Source organism: Lissotriton helveticus, chromosome 12, assembly GCF_964261635.1.
Source record: "Lissotriton helveticus chromosome 12, aLisHel1.1, whole genome shotgun sequence".
In the NCBI taxonomy this organism is placed as follows: Eukaryota; Metazoa; Chordata; class Amphibia; order Caudata; family Salamandridae; genus Lissotriton; species Lissotriton helveticus.
Genome location: NC_136073.1, coordinates 34,402,526 through 34,429,779, shown reverse-complemented (window position 1 = coordinate 34,429,779; position 27,254 = coordinate 34,402,526). Strand labels below are relative to the sequence as shown.

The 27,254-nt window shown below is 41.8% G+C and overlaps 1 protein-coding gene across 1 annotated transcript in view; it reads right to left on the bottom strand.

Annotated features, from left to right (window-relative positions):
* LOC144798596 (beta-1,3-galactosyltransferase 5-like) overlaps positions 1-27,254 on the bottom strand; it is a 209,582-nt gene that overhangs the window by 144,618 nt on the left and 37,710 nt on the right. The gene's annotated exons all lie outside the window — the stretch shown is intronic.

Sequence of the window (27,254 nt, the reverse complement as noted above, 5' to 3'; positions counted from 1 at the left end):
TGTCATGAAACATTTGGATGTAGATGTGCTCGATTTGACAACAGGTCCATCTGGCACAGTACCTGGGTAGAGCTGGGACAGCGAAGATACTACCACTCCATCCCCCGATGAAGTACTCTTTGATGACAACTTTCCTGGAGATTTGGACGTAGATGACAGTGCTGGTCTATCTGGTCCACCTGGGCAGATGGCAAGTCAGTCTCACTGTGCCTACACCAACACCTCCCACACCAGCTGCAACACCTCAGCCAAACTCTGTCCCCCAACCTGTGTACCTAGCACAGTTGCTACCATCATGTGCCCCCCAGCCCTGCATCCGGATTTTCCAATCACCAGCCCAGGAAGAGAGGCTTCATGACCTGTAGGACAGTGGTTGCCAAACTTTTTCCAACTGCGGCTCCCTTGACCTATTGGCATTTGACCGCAGCTCCCCATTATGTTACTTTTTTTAGTGGGTGGGGGAATGTAAGCCCTGCCTCAGGAGTACTTCCATTTTATTCCCTGAAAATAATTGGCATGAAGCTGATGAAGGTGTTATAATCATAGCTGTAACAAAATAAAAGTATAACAATGGTTTAATAAAAAAAAACTTGATTTGTTTAAGTCAGAAAGAATACTCTTCAGCACTCTGGTTTGCATGTGGAATATTTTTTTTTTTAATCTTTGTTTTTAAAAATTTAGCACTAGCATTCTGTACTAACCTACAAATCATTTCAGTTGTTAAGGAGCCACTTTGATATATACGAATGCTGCTCCGCTAATCTTATTAGCCATGTGTCCACATTAGTAAAGTTTTTGTGTTCTACATATATTTATCATTTCTCTCATATCACTTCTTGTGTTGATGTCAAGTATGTGAATTAGTTCTCACTTTTAATGCGTCTTACAATTTGAGAACTCTGCAACTGTTGATTTGGTATTGCAAAATGTGACGGATTGGATCTATAAACCCACCCAAGGGTTAAACTAGACAGAGTGACAAGGAGCGGTGCGTTTAGTGAAAGAACTAAGGCTACAGTTATGCAGTTTACATAAGCAGCAGCTCTTGAGATTGTGAATATACACAGGAAGCACAAGACTGCTGTTAAACTAAAACCTTAACTACAGACTTTAGAGGCTGGGGAGAAATACGATTGATTTCAAAGTTTTTCGGAGAACTATCAAAAAGAATACACTTCTACCAACTTCCAGGTTTCAAGAATGGAGTTGGAGGTTGCTGGAGAATGACAAGTGGAAGTACAGAGGCATCTATGTACAATGCTTAAGTCCCAATCTTTGTACGAGTTGGTGATGATAAAACAAATCATACAAGCAACATAAAAAAATATAACGAAGCAAGACAGTTATCCCAAAACGGCGCTACTTTAATAGTTTTAAACTCACCTGTGAGCCTGTGGTGGCTGCAAGCTTGAAGACAGTCTTTTCGACCAGGTCAGCAGCAGGTAGAGGCTGATCAGGAATTACATCAGAACCCAAGCAAGATAGCTTACAAGCTAAAACTAGAGACTTAACAGGATCTACACCCTGTCTAGCTTCACCTTAAGTACAGCTTGAGAGGCAGGTACCACTGCAACACCCTCCTTGAATCTCCACTGAAGTGCCTCATTCCATGTCTATTTGATTCTAGGTACAAGCCAGGTAGCTGAGAATTGAGTGATCTCCATACAGAAGATAAGTGGGACTAGTAAGGAGACCCACTATATTTGACCTTGGCTGCTCGTTAAAGTGTGGGTTAGTATATGCAAGAATAATTAAAAATGTGCGTGTCCTTAAAGTGCAGAAATGTCAGGAACTCTGACAAAGCAAAGAGCAAATTATTTCTAGTTGCTGCAATTTTTGAAGGTTTCCAGGAAGCACTTGGAGGTCAAGTTTCGAGTGAACTCGTACTGAGGATATTGTCACGCTTGAATCACTTTTAACCACAGACCAGGATGCAATGCAACCTGTAAATTAATTCTCAAAGTAACAGAGTTTCCAAATGCACACGTAGCTTTCTTTTAGCTAAGGAGGTCATGAGTCATTCATGAAGAGGAGACAACTAAAAATAATAAAATATTTCCTCATCAATTTCATAAGTTTGTAACTTCAATAAACTCCCGTAATTGCTCAATTACATGTTATATGATTTAAACGGCCTTCACATTGGACGTGTGTTTATATTTCCTCATCGCTCGTAGTTTGTGTAAACTGCATCAAAATCTGACATACAGGAGCAGTTATTGTGCTATTTTGCATGTCGCACTGCCATCTAGCGGTACAAGAGGGAGTTTCATCTACCTTTAACAAACCATTTTACATAGCGAACTTACAAAATGCAAATAAGTGCACAAGCCGGGATATTGACCTATTGTGTTGCGGCACCCCTGGCTATTTTGGGGGATGCACCAGGGCACCGTGGCGCACAGATTGGAAACCACTGCTGTAGGAGAAGGCACCCTGGGTCAAGGGCAGAGGCTTGTGGGGGTAGGGGTCATGGGAGGGGTACTCTGGGCCTGCTGAGTGAGGCCAATGGGGCCACTCACACCCAGGCCACCATTGACCAAGTCTTGGGAGTCTATCATGACTATCACCAACACTAATATACAGACACATGGCAGTAAAACATTTTCTGATCACAGGATCATTCCAATCCAGTGTTGCTGCAACTGGTGGAATATCACAAACAAATGACAGAGATGTGCAACAAGCACTTTGGCCTACAATGAGGAGACACATCGACAACTACATACAGTTAATACACAATGAGAATTTAGACACTGTGAAGGGAGACTAGCATGATTTGGGCCCACAACAATATGTTGTTGGAGCACAGGAAGGCACACATTTTGCATTAGGACCCCCACATGACAAATAATAAGTCCAATGGATTCCTCATTACTTCCATCCTATCAAGGTGCAAGCTACTTCGCTCTATCGGACTCCCAATCAATAAAACAGAAACCTCATATACTTTTGCTAAAATAACAAGCATCTATGAGCCATATGTATCAAGCAAAATTGAATTCGCAAACGCCGAAATTCACAGAATTTCTGCGTTTGCGAATGCAATTTTGCCAAATGGTATGTATTAAGGCAAAATAAGGAATCGCAAAATGTGCGATTCCTTAAATGCAATGTAAGAAGCACCAAAAAAGTGCAATTTGGCCCTAAAGACTCGCAAATTACCACTAACTTCAAGTTGTTGGTAATTTGCGATTTCTTGGAAAAATAAACTTTTTTGCATTTTTCAAAGTGCAATGAGAAGCACATACATGCCCTTAGGGCATGTATGTGTGCCACATGTGCACCCATGCTTATTTCAGGGGTGCAAAAGAGTGTCCTTTTGACACCCCTGCACCCTTGAAATTGCATTCTCAATTTGCGATTCGCTAATTGCAAAGCGCAAATTGAGAATGTCTTCCCAGTCATTCCTATGGGCCTCTAGGCCCATATTAATGAATGGGGAGGTATTCCTTAATTGCAAATCATGAGTTGCGATTCGCAATTAAGGAATATGTAGAATTCGCAAAATGTATTGCAAATCCTACATACATAGCATTTTGCAATTCTCAAATAGCGATTCACAAAAATCGCTATTTGAGAATCGCAAAATGACTTTTTGATACATATGGCCCTCTGTCTTTACATGCTAAAATGCATATAGACATTTCACAAAAGTGAACATGAAAATTTAGCAAGCAGTGAGAGAGGTGATGATTTGGGGATCCTCCTTAACCTAGGGAGAGAAACAAGCAGATGTCTTGAAAACAACAAGCACATCTTGCTGAACAATTCAGTGGTGGTCCCATCCTCTTAGGACCACCCCAAGCACAATTATGGGCAAAAATACAATCCCAACCAAAGGCCTTGCAAAACATTATGGGACGAGATTAGCAGCGGGCAGTGAATATTATAGTATCCACTATCAAAATAATTCTACAAAGAGCTGCAGTTCAACTAGTCATTACTAGGTGTCCCTCACGAGTCAAATGCAAAAGCATTGAAATTATTACATCAAGCTGCAGTTCCACTAGTCGTTACTAGGTGTCCCTCATGAGTCAAATGCAAAAGCATAGCCTGACATGGTAATAGGGCTCTGTGTCTCACGTGATGGTAGTCCTAAGACATGTGGCATGGCATACAGTGCACCTTTTAGGCAGTGACTGGACAACACTTCCCATTGGTAAATTGGAATGCTACAGTAACATGAGTGTGAAAACATCACTGGTGCCATCAGCATTAGTGCCTACGTGTTGCCCAGTATACCTTTCCCTGTTTGTATTTCATTGACAATACAAATGCAAGATGCATTCACTGACTGGTAACATGCATCAGGGAGTGGGATGTAGATATGTAGAGACCATGTGTGAGTGTCTACACTCAGAATTACAAGGCAGTTTCTCTTTGCTATACCAAATGGTGCTGTAATGTGCCATACCATTAGGACTATAGTGATCCCACCTCTTCATGTCATATATATTCATTAACACACAACAACCTTCAAATGTGTATTGGCTTGTAAGAATGCAGGCTGAGAGTGGTGTTGTCACTCATGCCATGTGCATTTAGAGTATCCATCTCCCAAAACGTTGGTCCTCAATGTCTCCAGTATACTTTTCTATGCTACATGTGATATGAAGCTACACTACTTCAGTACAGCCTTAATTAGACGTTTCTGTAAGTGGTGATGTTTCAAGTCAAAAGTGGCATCAGTGTGCAATGAGAATTTCCATGTTACATGATTTCTGCTACAGCACATATTGCTGCTACATTGCACGTTAATTTGACATTCATGATTTCATGATGTTTGAGGTAAATTAAAATTTGGTGAATTCTGGGCCTTGTGTGAACAGTGTTTAGATGTATATTTAGTAGCCATCCTATTTCATGACATCAGTTTACTATGGTAAACCACAAAGGCCAAAGTATACAAGGTGATCAGCTATCCCAGTATGAACATTAGGCTGTAGTGTAGACAAATACATTCATGGCATTGGAGCTGTCTAGGGTTATGATATCACTGTGACCAACTGTTTGATGTAATGTAGCCTGCATACATGTGATCTCATGCTAATGTTAAAGCCTATGTAGTAAACAATGCAGCTGGTGTCATCTATGCACTTTAGAAATGTTTTGTGTTGATCTCTGATAGTCAGGTGTGGTAACACAGTTGCAATAAACCAATTTTATATGTCATTTCAGATTCATTCAGTTTAAGTGCTGAGAAGGGGACAACAGTGTTGGGAGAACAGTTGGTCAAAGTGGTTCTGGTCATGAAAGTACAGACACAGAGGAACCCTGTGACTGAGAGGTGTGGGGAGTGCCATGGAGGATGGAAGCTCGACTTCTTCATCATCCGAGTCATCCATCATTAGATGCTCCTGAGTAGTGGCGGACCCCACAGGATTTGTTCCACCTACATCCTTATCCACCACCAACAGTTCCATTGCTTCCCTCTCTTTTGTTCCCCAACAAGTTGGCTGGCCCGGCTCCCCTAAGAGGGGAGCAATCTCCTTCACTCCAGAAACCTTAGCCCCTGCCACACCCACTGTGCAGAGTTAGGACTCTTTTGACCATCTGAAGAACATCTCTGTGGGCCAGACTGCACTAATGAATGTCATCAAGTGGCTTGTCAACCATCTTCAGCAGAAAGTGGCCTACCTGGAAGGCATTTACAGTGCAATGTCTGGCCTACAGAGATCTTTTCAGGCTCTGGCCTCCTCCCTCAGCACAGTCTCCCATCCCCCAACCTTGTGTTTCTCCCTCCACCCCTTACCACTATAAATACCCTACTCCAAAACCTATCCAAATCACACACAAACATGTGCACACATCCACACATTCAGAACCAAGCAGCACATCCACACATAAGCAAAAACCTCCAAAAATAAGCATGCATCTAAACACAGACACCACACCACAATACATTCACCCCTCCCCCAACACAGTCACAGCCACCACTGACAATACCACACCCACATACTCACACCACTCCCCCATCACATGTCTACACAGCACAGGAGACACCACACATGCATGCACACACCACCCCATCACCACAACCCACCAGGCACAGATACCTTCACACCCACATGCACCCTCACAACCCCATCACATCCATACAGACACCCACACCCACATTCACCACCACATCAGCAGTATCACCACACACCCAGTACTTCCACTGCATCAACATCCACAGCCACATCACTCACACTATACACACTTAAGAAACTCAGACAGAAACAATTGTGTGCTAAACATACACCTGAGAAACAAGACACACCATACAAGTGGAGTAGTGTGGCTCACTGGTTAGAGGCGGCAGGCCTGAGAGCAGAAGTCAGCCTGGGACCAGGGTTCAATTCCCGACGCGGCAGGGTCGTGGACCTTGGTCAGCGGACTCGATAATTCTCGCTTCAGTGCTTACTCTAATCAGGGGTTCCACTCGGCAACTCTGGGCATTAGCTCGCCTAATCTCCACAACGGCCCCACCAATTCCGGGGATGCCTGGCTCCACCTTGGGGACTCCCAGCAAGGGACCATCCCACAGGGAAAGCCAGGACGGGTTCCCCAGAGTTATACAGCGCCGGGACGCCCCGTTGCTGGGGCAGCTGTGCGCTTTACAAGTATACTACATTTACATTTACATTTACTTGCAGCACATACATCTGAAACACATGCAACTGCACCCGCAACAGTCCCAACCACATCATACACTGACACTCCCTATACCTCCAAGACCCCACTCCCCGACAATGCCTCTCCCAAGTTCCCCACTAAGCATCCAACCTGTCACCTGGCCCTCTGTCCTCCCAAACCACCTAACACCCCTTCCATCAAGGTCCCAACCCCTGGAACACCCAAGACCACCCCTTCCACCTCAAAATCCACTCCATTTCTACACCCATCTACCCTTTTCACTTCCCAGGGTCCCTCCTCAAAGCGTTGGTCCACCACTTTGGAGTCCGAACCCCCCTCCTAAACATCAGTCCACCCCTTCCTCTTCTAAACTCCCACCTTCCAAACCCAAGGTAGCTACTTCCAAAACCAAACGTCCCCCTCACAAGTAACATCTTCAAGGTGACTACAAGGCCCAAAGGATGCCCCTCGGTGAGGAGGTTCCCTGGCAGTGTCATGAAGGGCAAGTTTAGTGGCACAGCAACATACTGGACCACTCAATGTGGACATGGACTGGCCATTTGCCTTTGGTTTACTCCATTTGGTTATACTTGAGATACAACACATTGTTGATTGGTTTACAAACACATTAGACCTGCTGTTACTTTTCTAACTATTTGATGTTTTGGTTACTTTGGGATGTGTGACTACATTTGTGTTGGTTTTACCCTGATGATGATACTTTTGAAGTGGTTAGTATGATCTGACCATGAACCAGTGCTGGAGTTACACAAGAAAGGGGGAAATGTTCAATGGATGGACATGTGGTATGAATTCCAATTGGGGCTGACATTGCATTGAGTGATATTTATTATGGCTTGCCCAATATCTATATCATTTATCTTGCACGTCTCCCAGTCATGTAGGTTGGATATGTTTTTGATGTGTGCAAGTCAGTTATTTGTCCACACATGGAGGGTGTTAAATTGTCATACCTTTTTAGAAATGTTTATGGACATGTGTCCATTTTCTTGTGTGTACCTTATCTAAATATGATACAAATGCTGTTACTGCTGTGTTTGCTTTCATGACTTGCACTTACACATTTCCCACATATGCATGGCACTTGGGTATGCTATTGGTTGTCCCTGGTATACTTCAATCCACAGGTCCTGTGAACATAGAAGTTTTGAGTCATGCGCATAGGGGACTGTGGCCCAGGGCCCCAGCCTTTCAGAGGTCCCCCTGGTAGAGGCAAATCCATTCTGCAGAGTTTTACATTGTGACCTTTGAACACTTCTCACACTGTTCATTTGGAATACCATTTACCTGACATTACCTTTTAATGTGGGTGATGTGTGAGAGATTTAGCAGAGAAGGTGTATTTCAGTTTCATGACACATCCATACAGATGTATCTTTGATATCACAACAGGACCTAGCATGTGAGTAATTTGAGGGTGTCACATAGATTACTATCAGTGATATTGATGAGGAGGTGCTGTTGTGTTACACAAAGTAATGCACACATCAGTATCCCTGATTTTTAGATGTAAACACATGTAAAATTTAGTAGAGAGTGCCTGTGCAGTGTGAATGACCTGACCAAAGAGGGCATCATAGAGCTGTAATTGGAGTATACATTCAGAACTATTCCGATTAGGGGCACTCAAAATATGTTTGGCCCAGGGATCCCAAACCCCTCCATGTCCATAGCGGGGCATCGATTTGCTGAAGAGTCAATGGAAATGGGTAAGAGTATGGCTTACCATCAGTTGCATCCACTATGGTGTTGGTTTTGGGCGTCATCAAGCAGGAGCAGCAGCGGCAGGACATGTAGGATCACCTCCATGGCAACACAGGATGTGTGAAGCTGAGTACAGGTAAGTTTCAGCCTAATATCTGTTCCTTACCGCCAGCTCAGGTTTGGAAGTTGGACCACCACAGTCTCTTTGGTGGAAAGGCACATCGTGATTGGGCCGGAGGTTACACTGGCGGTCTGCCCTCTGACAGATGCATTGGCTTATACTACCGTGGTCAAGAGTTCCAGGCAGCGGCGGTACTGCAGCGGTCTTTTGTCTATGAAACTGCATGCATCGTAATATGGCGGGTGGTGCAATAACTGGCCAGAGGAGAATCCAACACTGTTTATATGGTGCTACCATGACCACCAAACTGGTAATCAGGCCCTAAGTTAGGTCGGCATAGTGGAAATTGCTCTGACGATTCCTGCTGCATTATTGGCTTTGTGTGATCTTGGTTTTTGTCATAGAGCTGAATGGGGAAAGCATTCTAAGAAAAGAAAGCGTGTTGTGTCTTATTCATCATCAGACTCCTGTTCATCTCCCCCTGAGCAGAGAAGGAGTTCCAGAAAAGGAGATGATAACAGGTTAAAGAAACTCATAAGAGAAACTTTTTGGGGACATTAAGCTAGTCAAGAATCTGATGCCTGATAAACCTTCTGCGGGTTGCTCTGATGTTTCTTCTGATTCTGAGGTTGAGGCAAATATGTCAGAGGAACAGAAGGGCATCTATATTACTAAAGACATATTGTCGGACATTTTGACCAATGTTAAACTTAGTATGGGGTTTCAGCAGGAGTAGTTGGCACATTCTTCTCTTAGTGATGTCCTTCAGCTGTTTTTCAGCTCTTCCCAGATTGACCTTTATATTCATCCGGATATTATGGAAGTGTTAAAGAGGGAGTGGAAAGACCCAGATAAAATAATTCTCCCACTTTTTTGGGCTAAGCTATATCCACTTACTCAAATGCAGGAATCATTGCGAATAACATCTTTAGACAGATGACTGATCCACCTGATCCATCTCCCTGATATATTCATCATTGCCAAGAATCCATGTTGGAAATGCTATCTTACTACAATAACTAATGTAATATAGAGCACTTAAAACATCTCCACCAGAACTTGGCTTAAATAGAATATGTATCTGCAAATCTGCTTATATTTTAGCATCGGGATGGTTTGCATTTATGAGGACACTGAGATGTATGTACCTCCGGTAGTTTAATTTTATGTTTATTTTTTATCCTCGCGAGTTTTTACATCTAATGCTACCTTATAAAATTGTACAAGTTTTATTACTGAAGTGCATCTTTTGATGTATATTGACATACACGCAACTCATTCTTTGACTCAGTGTCTTTTATGGTAATTTTTACTGAAATAAAGATTTGATGAAGACTAGAACATCTATATAGAGTCTTTTGTGGTAAGTTTGGTAGGCTGAACATCTTTAATGGAGGATTTGATCATTAATTATCAGATAAAAAGCGTGATTTTGATTAGAAGAACGTTTATTCTAGTACCCATTTGGCATTGTGTGCTGGCATTTATGGGATTTATGTTTTACAGCCTCTCATTTCTGATTTTAAAGACTTATAAAAGGATATGGAGGATTCTGTGGATCGTTCTGTTCTAGTAGAGGGCATAGAGAAACACATTAAGTTCATGCCTGTCATTGCTTTTGATGTTGTCAGAGCATCTGCTTTGGCTGAGGGTGCAGCCAAATGCAATTTGAATTTAAAAGATTAGCTCACTGGTTTGGCTCAGATGTCTTCTGCATTACGAATGCCCTTTGAAGGTTCCGGTCTTTTTGGTGTTGAATTTGATGAAAAATTCTGTTTAAGAAAAAAAGCATACCTCTTCTTTCAAATATGTGTCCGCAAACTTTTCCTCTCAAAAGTAGGCTTCCTTTGGGCAGCCCTCTTGCTGGCAGAATCATCAGAACAAGGAAAGTTCAAATCTAAGAGTGGAAGTGACAAAAGATATAAGCCACTGAGCAGGCAAAAATCCTGACTATCTGGGAGATTGTTGGGAGTTTGTAGTTGGAGGAAAATTCACCACATTCTGCTGGCCTGGGAGGCTTCTACTTCAGACTTGTGTTTTTTTTTTACAGATTGTGAAAGAGGGATATAAAATAGAGTTTCTACCCCCCACTCCAAAAGGACTCAGGGGTACAGCCTACTCCATGGCCATCAAGCAACCAGTGATAGGCACTGAGTTAACCCACTCTTACTCACTCTCTGTCATGCTAATCTGATTGAGTTCTATGCTCATGTCACCATGAATAAAGAAACCGACTACGGGGATCGAGGTTGGTACGTGGTGGAAAAATCAGTAGACTCAGTGCAAGAGATACAGCTACTTTTTTATGTTTCTAAAAAACAAATAAAAGGTAGACACCACGTGCTGTGCCCATCAGATCAGCTGTGAAGACTCAATGGATCATTCAATGAATATTGCCTTCAATTATATTTTCCCACCACATCGTGCTGGAGTCCAAGAATCCCTGTTAACCGCTTTGAAGAGCATCCTCTGTATGCAAGCATTTCTGATCAAAGTACTGAAGTCTGACAGGATCTCTGCCCTTCTTTGAGAACTCAAGTAATTCATTCTGCTAGCCATCATCATTTATATATTGGTTAATTATATATTTTTAAGTACTGTTGTTTTCAAAAAAATCTGCAATTCATAAAATCCGTTATTTGAATACAATTCATTTTAGTATTGTATTTACTATTTTATGTATAGTTTTAAAATATTTATTGTACTTTTTATTTATGTTTTGTTTTAATTTTCTGTAGCATATATGTTAATGTTTTTGTTTTTATGTGTTTTTGCAAGGTTGGGAATTATTTGGTTTCATTTTTCTAAATGTATTTTTGACTTTTTCAGATATGTTTTGTAAAATTAATTTGAATTTTAAATGTTTTACAATTTAGTTTTTATGTTTTCATTTAAAGTGTTATGTTTTTATTTGGTTATAGATTGAGATGTATTTATTGTAATATTTTAAACAATATGCTTTGTATTTGATAACAAATATTTAATGTATATTTCATAAAGTGTATGTACTGTGACAAATATGGCTCAGATCAGAGTTGAAATAGTAAATCTACCCTGCTCAAAGTTCAACCCTTTCCCCAATGTGGCTTATATTGGAGTGTGAATACTCAGCGCCTTATTATGAGTACGGTGGTCCTTAGGACTGCCATACTCACGGTGGCTGGGAAACATCGTTTACAACGCGGTGTTTACACCGCAGTGCCTTTATAACGCTGCCATTACAACGCAAGCCGTTACTACGACTTGCGCTGGATGGCGCTGTTGGGCAAGGAATGTTGTAATTTTATATTCCAACACCTTCCCTACTGTTATGTGGACTGGTGTTGGAATATAAAATTATAAGATTTCAAAATCCGTGCCCTCCAACGCAAGTCGTTGTAACGACTTGCGTTGTAAAAACAGCGTTGTCAAGTACCGCGATCTTGTACTGACATACATCCCGGTGGCGGCCTGACCACAGCCACCACTGCAGGTGCACCCAAAGTATTCTGATTATGGTGGTCAGACAACCAGAAGACTGCCGTCTCCTCTGGGATCAAGGATCCCATAGCCCCGGCAGTCTGCAACTGGCCTCAATTTGCTGGTGGTGCCAATGAAGGCACAGCAAGCATATTACAAGTTGGGATTCTACCGTCCATTTCATGGTGGGAAGTCTGCCATGAAAACAGTGGCAGAGAGGCCCTAACAGTGCCCCCTGCCACTTCTAGGCCTGGGGGTACATGCGGAGGGGGGGGCACATGTTGTGCCCCCATGGAGTTGCACCCGGTTTTTAAAATGTATTTCAATTTGGAGTCAGAATATTTAATTTACCCATGTAAACTTTTGTCAGGACTGAATACTTTTTTTAAGCATTATTTGTTTAGATTTGTTGTTTGTAGTGTTTTAAAGTGAAAGTAGTGTTTATATACAAATGTAATTTGTGTAATTATATACTTTGCTTTAAGTTTTAGGCTCCCAATTGAAAATTCAAGATAGGCACTCAATTTTTTAAGGTAATATGTATTTATTATTGCACTCATGTGAGCAACATATCAAGTTGTATGTTTCTTATTTTTTTAGACATGTTATATTTTTTGTATTTTAACATGAATTACTGTACATGTTTTAAACATAATAGCTATGTACATAGATGTGTTATGAACACAAACATTTTTATACATATTTTTTATATTTGTATTATATTATTTAAACACATATGTGGAACATATAAATTTTGTAGATATTTTTACATACATATATTTTAACATGTGTTTCAAAAAGATAGTAAAAGTTTTCCTCACACATAAAATGTATTGTAAACATTGTATATTCAGAAATATTTTATATGTCAAAAAGTATTATGAAGAATTGCATTTTTTATGTATCGTTCCTTTCAATTTCAGTTTACATTTGTTAACATATTTTTCTAATGTTCACAGTGTTTTTCTTCATTAAAATAAACTATTAAGGAAATATATTTTATATTTTGCTTTCTTTTCAGTTGGGTTAGAGGCTGTTTTATGTTTATTTATCAACCTTTTTCCACTTATTCATTTTGTAGTTTATCTTTGTTATTTGTGCTGTTCCACGTTCATCGTGGTTCTTTTTTCCTGTTCTCTGGCTAAGCTAAGATTAATTTGTATTGCTCTGTGGAGTTTTAGTGCTTGGTGGTATGTGTTTTGAGTTAGTTTATTTAGTGTAGCTCAGCCTTTGTTACTGTCAAAAATGTGTTATAGCAGTACCAGTCAAGTGCAGTAGGCCTCAGTATATTGTAGTTACAGGTTTATTGTCTTTGTAAGTTTTGCATTGATCGTGGGTGTTTTTTAAAACTGTATTTTGATGTTTATGGGAAGTATGTGTTGTGTGAGTGGGTGTTCTGTGTTTCCTTTACAGATTTCTTCTTTGGGTTGTTGTAGATATTGATTTTATTCTCTGTATGCTTTTTTTCCAAGGAAATACTTTTGGTATATTTCGTAAATATTTGTTTTAGTTTCCTTGATTTTTCGGGTTTCTTGGAGCGTTTTTTTCAATTTTTACTTCTTTTGGATCTTGGATAGTCTTCATGGATTTCTATCACTCCTTTGTATTTTTTTTTGTCTGATATTTATGTCATTGTTTGGAGGGATTTTTTATTTTCATTCACCAACTATGTTTGCCTTTTTGATTGTTATTAAGTTTTATCATTTCATCAACAAAACGTAATTAATATTTTTTAAAGGGTAGTATATTATGGCATTTTTTGTAATGCATGTAATTTATTATTAATTATTCTTTTATGGGCTGTTTATTTTAAATTGAATTTGGTATTATGTGTTGTGCTTTTTAAAGTTGATATTCGTGATATTTAATTTCCCTTTATCAATTTCTATTTGTCTTTGTTTACAATTCAACCTAATTAAACTGTCTGACAGTTTATTTTTTTATTTGAATTAAATAGTAAAATATAATATTAGGTAAATAAATGGTTTAGTTATTCATAGGTTTGCTTAAGTTTGTTTTTGGTGAAGTGTTTTAGTGGGTTCTTTACTTTCAGAGTAAGGTTCTGGCAAAAGAAGCCTAGGTACAATAGGCCTTGATTGTTGACAACAATTTAAACTTTGCCTTTGTAATATGCATTTGTTTGGTTTGCTTTGAGACTTTAGGTTTTATTTGGGTTAGTGTCTCTTCCATTCTTTGTCGGATATCTTTGTTCCTTTATTTAAATGTCTGAAAATTGCTATAGTGTAGGGTTGCTTCCTCCTAAAGTTTCTTGGAAACAATTGTACCATCCTTCCTGTGCACTGTTGGTTTTTGCCGGTTGTGCCATGGTACTGTCGCAGATATTTCAGCATGCCAACCCAAGTATTTTCAAAGTAACCCATGAGGGGAGTTCTTTATTTTCATGTATTTGATAGTAAGGTGATTCTAATAAGATTTCAATGTTTTGCTACTTCAGTAGGTATGCTAAGGCACTGAGCTTCTTAGTTTAATGACTTAGGGGCCGATTAGGATGGCGGACGGACTTGCGTCCGTCCGCCACCCTTGAGGAGGAGGGAACGTCCGCAGGGGCTGCGGCGTTCCCTCCGTGCTGATTAGGATGTGACCGCCAGGGTGGCGGTCACATCCTCTATATTTAACATTGCGGCGGGTGCAGCTTCAAGCTGCACCCGCCGCAATGTTAAAAAAGCATGTTTTACATTTACATGCACAAAGCGGCCTGCTTTGTGCACGCAAATGCAGGGGGGTACCATAGGTACCATAGGTACCCCCCATGTGCACCCCCCACCCCCCATTCACCCAGGGGGCCCGCAACGGGCCCCCAAAGTGAATGTCCGTATGCTTTTCCATGGCGGAAAAGCCGCCGTGGAAAAGCATGTATTCACGAACATCCTAATATGGCGGACGGTGTCTCATAGACACCGCCTGCCATGTTATAGCTTTTCCGCCACGGTCGGAAGCCGACCGCGGCGGAAAAGCGGCGGACGGAATTCCAGACCCACCAGCCATCCTAATTTGGCGGTGGGTCTTTGGAGGCTCCGCAGCGGTTTTTCCGCATCCTCCAGGCCGGCGGACACTTCCGCCGGCCCGGAGGATGCGGAAAAACCGCCATCCTAATCGGCCCCTTAATTTGGCATTTGTGGAGAATTATACACGTAATCCTGAATTTTGCAGGTGTCTTTAGATACTTTGAATAAAGTATTAGTAAAAACCTTGAATGGCTGTTTCTGTGTATATTTTGAAAATGGTAGAAATCAATGCTTGCTCAAAGTCAATAGGTATTTTTGGTAGATTGTAATTGTTGGTTTTGAATTTTATTTTGTTTAATAGTTCATGGTATATTGCACTTGGTTTATTAGGTAAACGTGCATAGACTAAGGGGATGTTGGTGTTTTGGTATTCTCCTTAGATTGTGTAGATGTATATGAATGGTGAATAGGGAAATACGGCCATGTACTTATATTGGTGGTTTTAATTTTTTACAGTCTTTGTCTACTTCAACTATTTGCATTGCTGTCACGAATTTTATTAGAGTTGCGATGTCTATAAGAAAATTCTATGAGTCACACTTAAAAAAAAAAAAATTAAAGGGATGAAATAGTATGGGTGACACTAGAGACGCATGTTTTGAGGTACTCAATGTTTCATCTCAAACTTGCTTGAATCCCATATTGTTTATTTTTATTCATGCCTCTGTAACCATGACATGAAAATTCATTTTAGCAATATGTATTTCTGAACTTTTATGGTTCTTGCAACCGTATAAAGATATTTTGACTTGACTTCACATGAATGGTGAAAGGGCTGAATTAGTACAGTCCAACATCTAGGTGCAGCTCTAAGTATGTTTTAGTAGGTTATTATTAGTAGCATGCATAATTATTCTCCTCTCGCTGTTAAACAATTATCATTTGTGTAGGTGTAGGTAACGTTTTCAGGAATATCTATTCCCTCAAATCTTTTTGGAGCTGCAGGCGTTTCTTTGTGTAAGTAGAGACAAATTCTTTGAAAGATAAGATGACATACGGACAGGTGACTCACTGTCATGTAGACCTGCCTCCAAAACAACTGTCTTCGCAGCTCAAACACAATATCTATGATATCAGATAGACCACAGAGAACTGATGGAACACAGTGCAAAATGTGGTAATGCAGCCTTGAACACAAGAAGTCAGAAACAATGAAGATATAACAACCATTCTTAGGTCAGACGTGGTGGGAGGAGCACAAGTACTAATAATCATAAAGCTATTCCAAATCAGTGTGGACTGCATGTAGCATCAGTGACAGCTCTAGCTGTAATTTTGATTCTTGGCCACCTACGTCCCAACTCCCATAGGCCTTAACTTCTGAAACACAGAATGGCATAAGTGGTGGTGGGGGGCCAAACTCACTCGCTGGTATGTGACTCATGTGGAAGATTTACAATGTAAAAACAAATATAGCCTTTCAGGGCATTGTCTTTGCCACAGTGGTATTCAGTCTGTACTGTCCAAATTGTGAAATATAAACATTAGATCTTGAGTCTGATCCTGAAGTTTTGTAACCTGAGTGACAGCTTTTCTATGTAAGTCTAAGAAATTCATGTAACATTTTACTTTACCACTCTACGCCTTCTAAGTAGATTCATTACACACAGTTGAGAATCTGCTTGGAAGAGGCAGGGTGGAAACACTGAATAGAGTGTAGAAAGGTGCTAAGAACAGCATCAATAGCAGTAGGTGCTGGCTTGATTTGCACACTTGAGAGTAATGAAATATTTCATATATGTTCCTTCTGAACTTCTTATAAAACCTCTCTGTAACAAATTTATTTAAGTACAATGCTGCTAAATTTACCATTTGGCCCTATTTTTCTAAATTATGACATGGAAACCAAGGACCCGGTTCACAAACTGAATTTAGTGGTACGTATATTTGTACTCCATTAGTACTACTTACTTGCTGCAAAATTTCAAACATACAGATGAAAACCTCTCTTATCTTTTCTGTACAAAGATCTGTGCTCTAGAGGTGGAGTTTCCCACACAAATAAGTGTAGTATTTTGTACTAAATGTGAGAGGGCCAGGGTGAGGGGTAAGAAAATGGGGAATAGTTGCTTCACAATTGTGGGGGGGCTACAGGAAAATTAAAGAGGGAGTTAGGAAGGACTAATACAAAACATACACCCACAAAAGTGTAAGACCATTGCAATTCGCATAAAACACTTGTAAATTTACTACAGCGATAATAGTGTCAAAACAGTCTTAAATGCACTCTACGCCAAATATGGAGTAAGTCGAGCACCAAACATGGCTAGCCACTGGTACTTCAACACCCTCTCATAGAAAACAAAACAATTACAAATTAATTAATATTTATGAATTCAGTTAATATATTTAGATTATTTAGTACTCATTTAATGTAAGGAGCTAATGTGCTGTTGTGTTTTCTATGCATTGATTTATATTATTTTTAATTCTTATTTTACGTGAAAATATGTTTAAAATAAATCACCTTTAGTGGATTTCCCAACACTTTCCAATAGGAATATCTCTACCCCAGTGGCAGAGAGCTCCACCAACTTGTAATAGGTTTACATTCATAAATTCATTCATAGGAGACATGTAAGTTTAAAGCTAGGTGTACATTTCTACTAAAGAAATGATGCATGGCAATAAAGTGGAGAGTTACACCCAGGTATAGGAAAATTGCTACACATGAGTAGATGTACAAATGTAAATTTACCTTTGCAGATCAAGTCCTACATATCTGGAATTGCCAAAATTGTGTATTTTCTCAGGACTGGTAGGACCCTCACAGGAATTACCTGTAGGTCTCTGTTCTGTGGAAAAACCTAGCAGGCATTAACTGCTCTGTTGGTATTTTTGCCTTGAAGGATTAGCTGCAATTTAAGAGCCATTCCCAAAACTACAAAAAGTAGCCACAGAAATAAAATTCCCCCATTTATCCTGAATTGTATATAGTGAGAAAGTCAAGCAGGCATGCCTAACCTTTCCCATAGGAAATTGGAGTATTCTCATTATTGGGAGAACTATGAAAAAGATGGAGCAAAATGGTATATTTTACAACACAAAAGTCAAATAATTCAGCAAAAGAGTTACAGTTTGCAAGGAGTTTTGAATGAACACATGACGTAATCAAGAAATGATATGCTGCCTACTAAGGCTGACCTTCCCGAAAGTGTAGGCAGAAAGTGCATACGGAGGGCCCTTTGTGACAAAAGAAGACACAATTATGAATTTACCTAAAAATTGTTTAAAAGCAAATATTTTTAAAGACATTTTGAGTGATCTAGGTATGCAATTTGGCGTTTTCAAGGTGTTTATACCATCCTATTTCAATTCAACGTTCCACCGCTTTCAATTTCTCATTTTGCTCTTTCTATCTTGACTTTCTGTCAAAAACTATGACTCAGAACAAACTTGGAGGAGGAGATGTGGCAAAACAGTAATGCCGTACATAAATGTGATATAGATTAAGAAACATCTCCATGTAAATAATGAGTTATCAATCATAGCAGGAAGAGTCCTCTAGTGACAAAGAAATAGCATCAGCAAATAATGCCCTAAACCCAACATGATTTATAACCGCAATATCAGCATTTGGTTGTTGATTACGATGCAGCGTGTAAAAGCTCCAACATACAGTTGGAGCCTTTACAGCCTCATCGTAATGGGCCGTTCGGTTTCCTTCCCGACTGCCTCATTACGATGGAGGCGGTCGGAAAGGAAACCGGCCAGTCATTCCGACTGGCTTCCGATGGGCACAGAGAGCCCGCCCGCCAGTCAGAATGCGGCTTGTAATCTCAAGGGCGGCTCTTTTCGCCCTTGAGATTACGATGCATGCTTTCTGACATGGGTTCTAGCCGGTCTGTTCGACAGGGAAACCATGTCGGAAAGCATGTTAGGGGGACCCAGCAGGGCCCACTTTGGTGCATGGCCTCCAAGTGGAGGCCGAGGGAGGCACCTATGGTACCCCCTGTGGATCCCTGCACCTTGTGGCAGGCACCTTGAGGTGCCTGCCAAGGGGTGCAGGGATGAACAACACCTCCCATTTTACTATAGGAGCATACATTACGGCCGGTTTAGGGCCGGAATGCATGCTCCCAAAGTAAAATATAGGAATGTGACCGAACAGAGTTCAGTCACATCCTAACGGTGTGGTCGGGACCAAAGAACCGGATGCCGGTCGGTCCCATGACCAATGCGATGCCAGGGAAAAGTGATTTTGCCCAACATCATAATGATCCCCTAAATGTACTGTGGAAATGCAATCATTTTGTCCCAAAAGATCCTTAACACACTCCCTGAAAAAACACACAGTTTATTCCAAAAGCCACTTATTTTCATTTCCATAAATAAACTTAATTCCCTCAGACAAAATCTTCTATATTTTTTAATTAATGTTCCATCACTCAAATACCACCTTTTCATTGTCATCAAGTGCTCATACGTATTACTGCCCCGCATGAACAGAATCTGCTTTACATACCTGTGAACTGCCAAACACATGCCAAGGAATGCATAACATGGTGGAAGTAGTCACTAAGGGCCTCATTAAGTCTGCCCCCTCAAATCTAGTGATACTTGGGGTTCCAATAGCTTTGGGAGTGGAATTAATTTTTACAAGGGAACTCTGAGTTTGTGGGTGCCTTAGGCCAGAATTTGAGCAGCTTAGGGCTTCCGAAGAATGTGACCCAGGTCTGTGAGCTTGTGGCCTCGACTGTCATGGACTAAGGGTGGGAGAAACTAGCGGAATTTGACTACGCGGAATTCCACGGAGTTACATAAAAACTCCAAAATATTCAGCGGAAGTTCGTCAATGGTTGAAAATATGCGGCTTGTGCTACTTAGTGATGGTAGCGTGAGCAGCCTAGAAAATCACTGCCAAACCTCGATCACCAGCTCGCAATTTATTGAGCCTCACAGGAGAAAAATGTTGCTGTGCACCAATTACCGAAATTCAGCCATAACCCCAGATTAAAGAAAAACCTGATGTGACCAAAATTCCACCAATCCTGAAGGCGGAACAAAACATTCCTCCCACCCCTATCAAGGAGCAGGAAGCCTGAAGCTGTCAGGGAGTGGTCGGACTGTGGTTGACCATGACACAGGCAGTATAGGTAACTAGTTGCGTAGCAGATGGGGGAACTGCCATTCCAGTCACCCTCACCTTTATTTATACATTTCAGTATACATCAAAAGAGGGCTATACCCTCCTGCCAATCAATGTCAAATAGCCCCATCGATATAATAGTAGATTAAGACCCAGTGCTGAACTGAAAGCAGTCCATGCTAGGATAGAAATGGTGTTACAGCAAACAAATGATGGACGGAATGCTGACGATGCGGAAATTCTCCCCCAGTCAAAAGATCTGGGTTAAAACCATTGTTCTTTTGCCCACTACGCCACCCAAGTTTGGACCCAGCCATATGCGAATCAGTCTTGACCCTGTGCCTCAATGTAGCAGTCCAGACCGAACTTTAAGGCCAAGTCCTCCCAGGACCGGTAACAAGCATCCCTGGACCGATTTCAGGGTATATCACCCTTCTTCCGTCCATTGTCAGCATTCTGTCCATCATTTGTTTGCTGTAACAGGATAGAAATGGTGGCTCAGACTGCTTAAACAAGCATTGGCAAACACAATAGATCTTGCCTTTTGGATCTTTTGGCATTGCCAGTGTTTCTATTGATGCTGAATAGCAACCCCAATGTATGGCTTTTTAAAACGGGGAAAAAAGCACTATGTGGCCTTCTGGACCATATTATAAGCACATGCACCAGGTGTGCGCACCCACAAAAGGATAGGCTCTCTATTTTTCGGGTTGCTGTTCAAAGTTGGATTGGTTAAAAAAACAGATCAGCACAGGTGAAATAAGCAACATGGAAGAGGGGAAGCAACAGAAGGGGGTGCTTAAAGCAACATGGGGGTGCAGGGAAGGAATAGAGAGAGCAAACACAGAGAGGAATGTGGGGGAAGCAAAAGAGGAAGAGAGTGTGCAAAGCGGAGGTGGAAGGAGAAGCACACAGGCAAAAAACAACACAGTGGTGGAATAAGCACACAAGGGCAGGGAGAAGACATGGGCAGCGAGCAAGGCAGAGTTGGAGATGTACACAAGGGATACACCAGGAAACCACACACTCTCTTGTAGAGTGATTAAACAGAAAAGTAAAACTCCTGAAAACGGAGCAGCAGAAGGGAAAAAGTAATGGGTCCATGCTCCAGGGGAGGAACAAACCAAACAAAAGAAAGTGAAGTTCCTGTGGGCTAATCAATTAGAAGCAAGCAAATGAGAGTGACAATGAAGCCAACCAATGGTAAATAATGGGTGGGATCTAAGCTCACTCTAAGCTAAGAAAATGTCATGTAAAAATGCAGGCGATGTCTTAAGCAAGACCTGAAAAGAGCCTCGTCCCTCTCTGCCCTAACCACTAGCGACGATGGATCAGCGCCGGAGCCAGCACCAGCCCCAGGGGGCGGATGGCTGGGTGGAGACGGAACACTGTTGCTCCGGAGAGGAGCTCCTTTGCCTCTCAGTGTTCACCCTGTCCAGATGCGGATTCAGCCATCATTTGTGGTAACTGACACTCCACCGAAACGTGTCATCTGGGCTGATCGAAAACTGGATTGCATTTCTAGTAGCATTCAACCTTGCAATATTCAGAAGACTTTAATTCCAGCCGCAATGACTTTGTAGCCGTGGAGCCAACCCAAAGCACTCGCTGTATTAAATCTGTATTTTATACCAGACCTAGAAAGTGAACAGCCCTTCTAAGTGCCACACATCTCGGGTTAGCCTAACACAATTGAGTAATTTTCCTTTATCAGCCCTAAGCACACAAATGTTCACGCTATGAAGCACTTGGCAGTGCTGCTCAGAAAGTGGAATGGTGTGCATTGTGTTACTTACTGCAGAGGTGCCGGTTTTCCATGATGCAGTAAAACTGTTCCTGCAGTCCTGATAATAGATAATTGATCAGAGGGCGCAATAGTTATTGTGACAGGCCGAGCTGACAAGCTGTCTCACGCTGTGGGCTGTCATTGGATGGTATGTCACATGCCTATAACACGTGCTGGTGCACTGCCTCCTACCCCTCGTTCTCCCACCTCGCCGCCAAGACCTGGAACACCCTACGCATCATCCTACGGCAGACCCAGGACCTGCTTACCTTCAGAAGACACCTCAAGACCTGGCTATTCAAGCAGTAGCAGAATCCCTCCCCCCCTTCCCTCACCCCAGCACCTTGAGACCCTCACGGGTAAGTAGTGCGCTTTACAAATGTCTGATTGATTGATTGATTGACCCCCTTGCCGGGCTGTAGGCATGCTGGAGAGAAGAGAACAGCAGGTGGCCCTCTTTAAAGACAGGGAGCACTAACTCTGTGGGAAACTTCCTTCCACTATGAGACTGTTAAAAAGGTAAAGCTCGCCAAATATGTAAAGCGTCCCGAAAAGTCGATAATTTTTTTCCAGAGTGCTGCAGGAAACTGAGGTGCTCAACAGCCTGTAAAATCCCAAATTTGCATTTTCTGCTATAAACACATTTAAAAATCCAAAACAGTTCATCTTTTCTCACAACATGAAAAGTTTACCTTCTGGTATTGCACTTAGTTGGTCAATCATGCTGCTTAGATTTATTTCAATATCACATATGTTTGAACGTTAAAAGCAAATAATTTAGGAACTGACCCTCACTCACAGTTGTGCAATATGAAGTCTCTGAGATTTACGAATCATTTTGACATAGGTCCCTCCCCCAGAGCCCCAGCTGCAGCTAGTAGATGTGTCATACTTGGCCATGCTGTGTAAACTTTCAATGCAGGAGTCCTTGGACCCCATGCTCAAAAGGTTTTAGCGGTCGCAAACAGAGAATCCGGCTGTTTGAGACTGCTAAAAAGCCGTTTGACATGTACTAAATGTATTTTGGGAGTCAGAAACATATTACTGAATCGTAAAATAGGGTTTGCGAGTCGGTGTTAGGTGTGTTATGTGCATCCATTCCTAATAGCGAGTCACATGTTTTGCGACTGGAATATATTTGCAAAAGATTTGCAATTTATCACCCACATTCGTAAATGGGAAGGGGTGGGTCCCCAATGGATCCCTTCCCCTTTGCGAAAGTGGGTACAAACATTTTTTAAGAGCAGGCAGCGGTCCCACAGGCCATTGCCTACTCTTAAAAAAAAACAAAAAAACTTTTCGTTTTTGTTTTTGAAATGCATCTTGTTTTTCTTTAAGGAAAATGGGCTGCATTTTCCCCCCAAAATGTGCTTTATTGAAAAAGAAAGCACCAACATGATGGTCTGCTGACAACAGCAGGCCACCATCCTTGTGATTTTGGTCAGTCACAATGGGTCGCACATGGCGACCTGCCTCATGAATATTGATGAGGCAGGTCCATTGGCAACCCACTGGGAATCGCAAACATTGTCAAGCATTTTACACCCATTTTGCGACTTTCTAAATGCGAGTAGCAAAATGTCGCAATTAGGAACTTGCAAAATGTAGCGGTCGAACATGTGGCCTCCAATGACGGCTCCTTCGCTAAGGTGGAGGAGCACTGCCCCACTACCTTGAAGCAGCAAAAGAAAGGAAAAAATGAAATGATAATAACGTAATGTTATTAGCATTTTATTTTGTCCTTCTGCTGCGGCAGCTTGCATGTGGGGTGGGGCTGCAGAGCAGGGGAGAAGTGGTAGAACTCTCCTAAGGGCGCTATGACTGTTTGGCCGCCCAAAGAGTCATGTGCACTCTCCCTATTCGCCATGCAAGCTGGAAGAGGTGTGGCACAGCGGCCAGGGTGTCTGATGCTGGAATCTGGGGTTCACGGTTCGATCACATCCGGCACCAGCGGCAGGTTAGCCCAGCAGGTTAGCCCAGCACCATGTGACTCTGGGCAATAGCTCGCTTAATCTTCCCGAGGGCCCCCAGAGCCGGGACACCACTTCGGAGGTAGCTGTGTGCTTTACAAATACTGATATTTCATTTCATTACAGCCAGCATAGAGAACATGCACACCCATCCAATCCCTGGCTGAGCGTTGTGTCACTGCACTCATGATGCTCCGACCAATCACAGCACTGCATTGCAGGGTTGTGATTAGCTGCCGGGAGCATGGGAGCCCTGGTGGTTCCTGCTTCCTATTTCTCCCAATAAGCCAGGAAGAGGGTGCAGGAGAGGCGGCTGACTAGCCAACAGGCCGGAGGTACATTTTTTTCTTTCTTTAACCCAAATGCCCCCTCCGCCCCTTTCCCCCCACCCGCCCCACTGCTGTTTCTAGGTAGCAGCCGCGACTGGTGGCCTCTATTCCTTTATGTAATAGCGCATTAACTGGCATACCTTGCAATGTGTGAAATTACACTATTATAACATATTTTTTATAGAGTGGTTTGAACAGCACTCCTTGCCTTTCTAAGCTCTGTGCATTTCTTAACAAACCGTCACCCTGTGTCTCACTTTTTGGATCGTAAAGTAGTTAATTTCCATTGCTTTTGAGGTGCAGCCAAAGTGTTCACTAAGATCCTGTTAGAAAGGGAAGTAGGTTACAGACCTAGTGCAAACACTTCAGGTGTATTGCACCTGGTTTACGACTCCTCGTAGATTATTACAGTGCAAATATAAAGAGTCAATTGTGAAATATAACTAGCTCAATGCATATAACTGCTTTGCTCTGCTCACAATAAAGTGTCACGCATATGGCATTGAAATGTCAGTCATAATCACACCAAAGACATAGAAACATCACTAAGAAACGGTAAACAACGTTTACCATGAAACGTTTTCCCAGCAGGGAATCACAACGCGGTTGTTACAACGACCGCGTTGTGATTCCGTATACCATTACTCCGCAAGTCGGAACAACGACTTGCGGAAGGGGGGATGTTGGATTTAAAATCCAACACCTTCCCTAGTGTCCGCACAGACTGGAGTTGGAATAGTAAATTATAAAGGAGATACATTCCTCAGAAGCACAATGAAAAATGGCAGATATGAAGGAACCGGAAGAAAGACAAAGACTTACAAACATTTAAGGTTAAAATAGATGGAAGCAGACGCATAAACAGCGAGGAACATGTTTTGAGGGGGGGGGTTGTCCCTGTTGATACAACTTCCATCTCACCTGCATTTGCGTCACAAGTGTCACCTGCCAGACCTTGGTTTCTCCTGTACATGTCATATTGCGTGCTCTCTGCCCGCTGCAGAATATCCGGTTAGCTACTTGTTTGTGTTTGACAGTGAGTTCCCAGAGTGCTTTGCTTGCTTCGCCAGTGAAGTAAATAATCATGTTCAATGGCAGGTTGTGTTTCTTTTATTTTTCCAAGGATTAAAAATTAAAAATACAGAACTTATTGGTGTCGACCACAGCTCACTGTATCACAAATAAGAAAGAACCACATTTTCCATTTATTATTTAAACGTTTGCCCGGGACTTTGTTGCAATCATGGCCAATGGGATGTAGAACTCTTTGCCCAAATTATATGAATCAATGAATGCTCCGCTCACTTAACTCAACACTGAGGAAAACTCCTTCTATGCGCTTTCTTTGTGGGACAATTTCAGGAAATCTAGTGCCTAACCTGTCATTTTCTGATTTTGTGAAATTCAAATTAATACGTTTTACTAGCACCCAACACAGGAGTGCTCAGCTTATCCACCTCGGAAGGCTGAAAGGCTGCGCCTACCCTGCCAAGATATAATCTAACTGGTAGGCTGCACATGGTGTTTAAGAATAAGCACTATACTAACTAACCCAGTACAAGCTGCCGTTGGCAAGATAGCTCTGGTGGCTCGATGCATACTGCAGACCTCTATGTTTCACTTGCAGGTCACAGCATTGAATCCGGCTAGTCCGGATTAGTAACTTAGGGCCAGATGAAGGTGGCCAAATACCGAGCGCTAACACTGAAATTTGCGAACTGTATTTGGCTGTGAGCAATGTAGGTGAGTTTAAACCTACTAGCAAAATAAGGAATCGCAAAATTGCGATTTCTTATTTTGCTCTTGCATTTAAGGAATGGGTAATTGCGATTCCTTAAATGCAATGTAAGTAGCATAAAAGAAAGTGCACTTTAGCCTTAGGGAATCGCTTATTACCACCAACTTCAAGTTGGTGGTAATTAGCGATTTCCTTTAAAAAAGCACTTTGTTTGCTTTTTTAAAGTGCCATGTAGCACACATTCATGCCCTTAGGGCATGTATGTGCGCCACATGTGCACACATGCACATTTCAGGGACGCAACAGGATGTCCTTTTGACACCCTGGCACCCTTGAAATAGCTCCCGCTATTTGCGATTTTTTAATAGCGAATCGCAAATAGCGAATATCTTCCCATTTATTCCTATGGGCCTCCTAGCCCATAGGCATGAATGGGTAGGTATTCCTTATTAGCGAATCTCAATTTGCAATTCGTTATTAAGGAATATTAAGGAATCACTAATATTTTAGCAATTCCTACCTATATTCAATTTTGCGAGTCCTTAATAGCTAAGCGGTAAAATTCACTATTAAGGATTCGCAAAATTGATTTTACCTACATCTGGCCCTTAACTACTTTTGCTGTGGGGGGAGGGCAGGTTCGTGAGCATCCTTTAAGTTTTTGTAAATCCAATGTTTTTTTTTTAGACCTTAGATACACAGGTTCAGGGGGGTGCGAAAGAACATGGGTACAGGATGACGTGAAACGTGGTTCACACTCAGATGTATTTTTCCTTCTAAATGTGGCAAGGTCTTGCTCTCAGGACTCAGGAGCCCATCTGCTGTGAAAAATAGAGACCTGCATCCTTTAAAGCTGCATGGAAGAGGCGAGAGTGTTCTGGCGGACCGGATGTCCTCGCGCCACCACGCGACACTCGTGCACGGCCACACATAACAACGAATGGCTCCAGTTCCTTGCTATGTGTAGTCAGTGGTCAAGTGGGGGGAAAAAAGTAGGGGAACTGTGGGCGTAGAATGAGAGGGTGGGAATAACCTAAGGATTGGGTCAGTGGACGGAGTCAGAGATGTGGCCAGAAAGAGGAAATCATTCTAATTTTTAGTATTTGTTTGGCATTTACTACCCAGTTACAGCTTATTATGGTATTTAATTCAACCAATGCATACACTTTTGTTTAAGGTTTAATATGAGTTATTGACATTAAAATACATTAACAAAGTGGGATACGTTTCCAATCACAGAATGTCCCAAATACACTTAAAAGTGGAAGCGCAAGCAATTTTTCTCCGAGCCATGCAGTTTCTGTCATCAGCACTTCTCCCTTTTTCCACAAGAGCATTTCAAACATGAATGGCAAAATATCCTGGTTTGCAAATGTTTTCTATATAATTT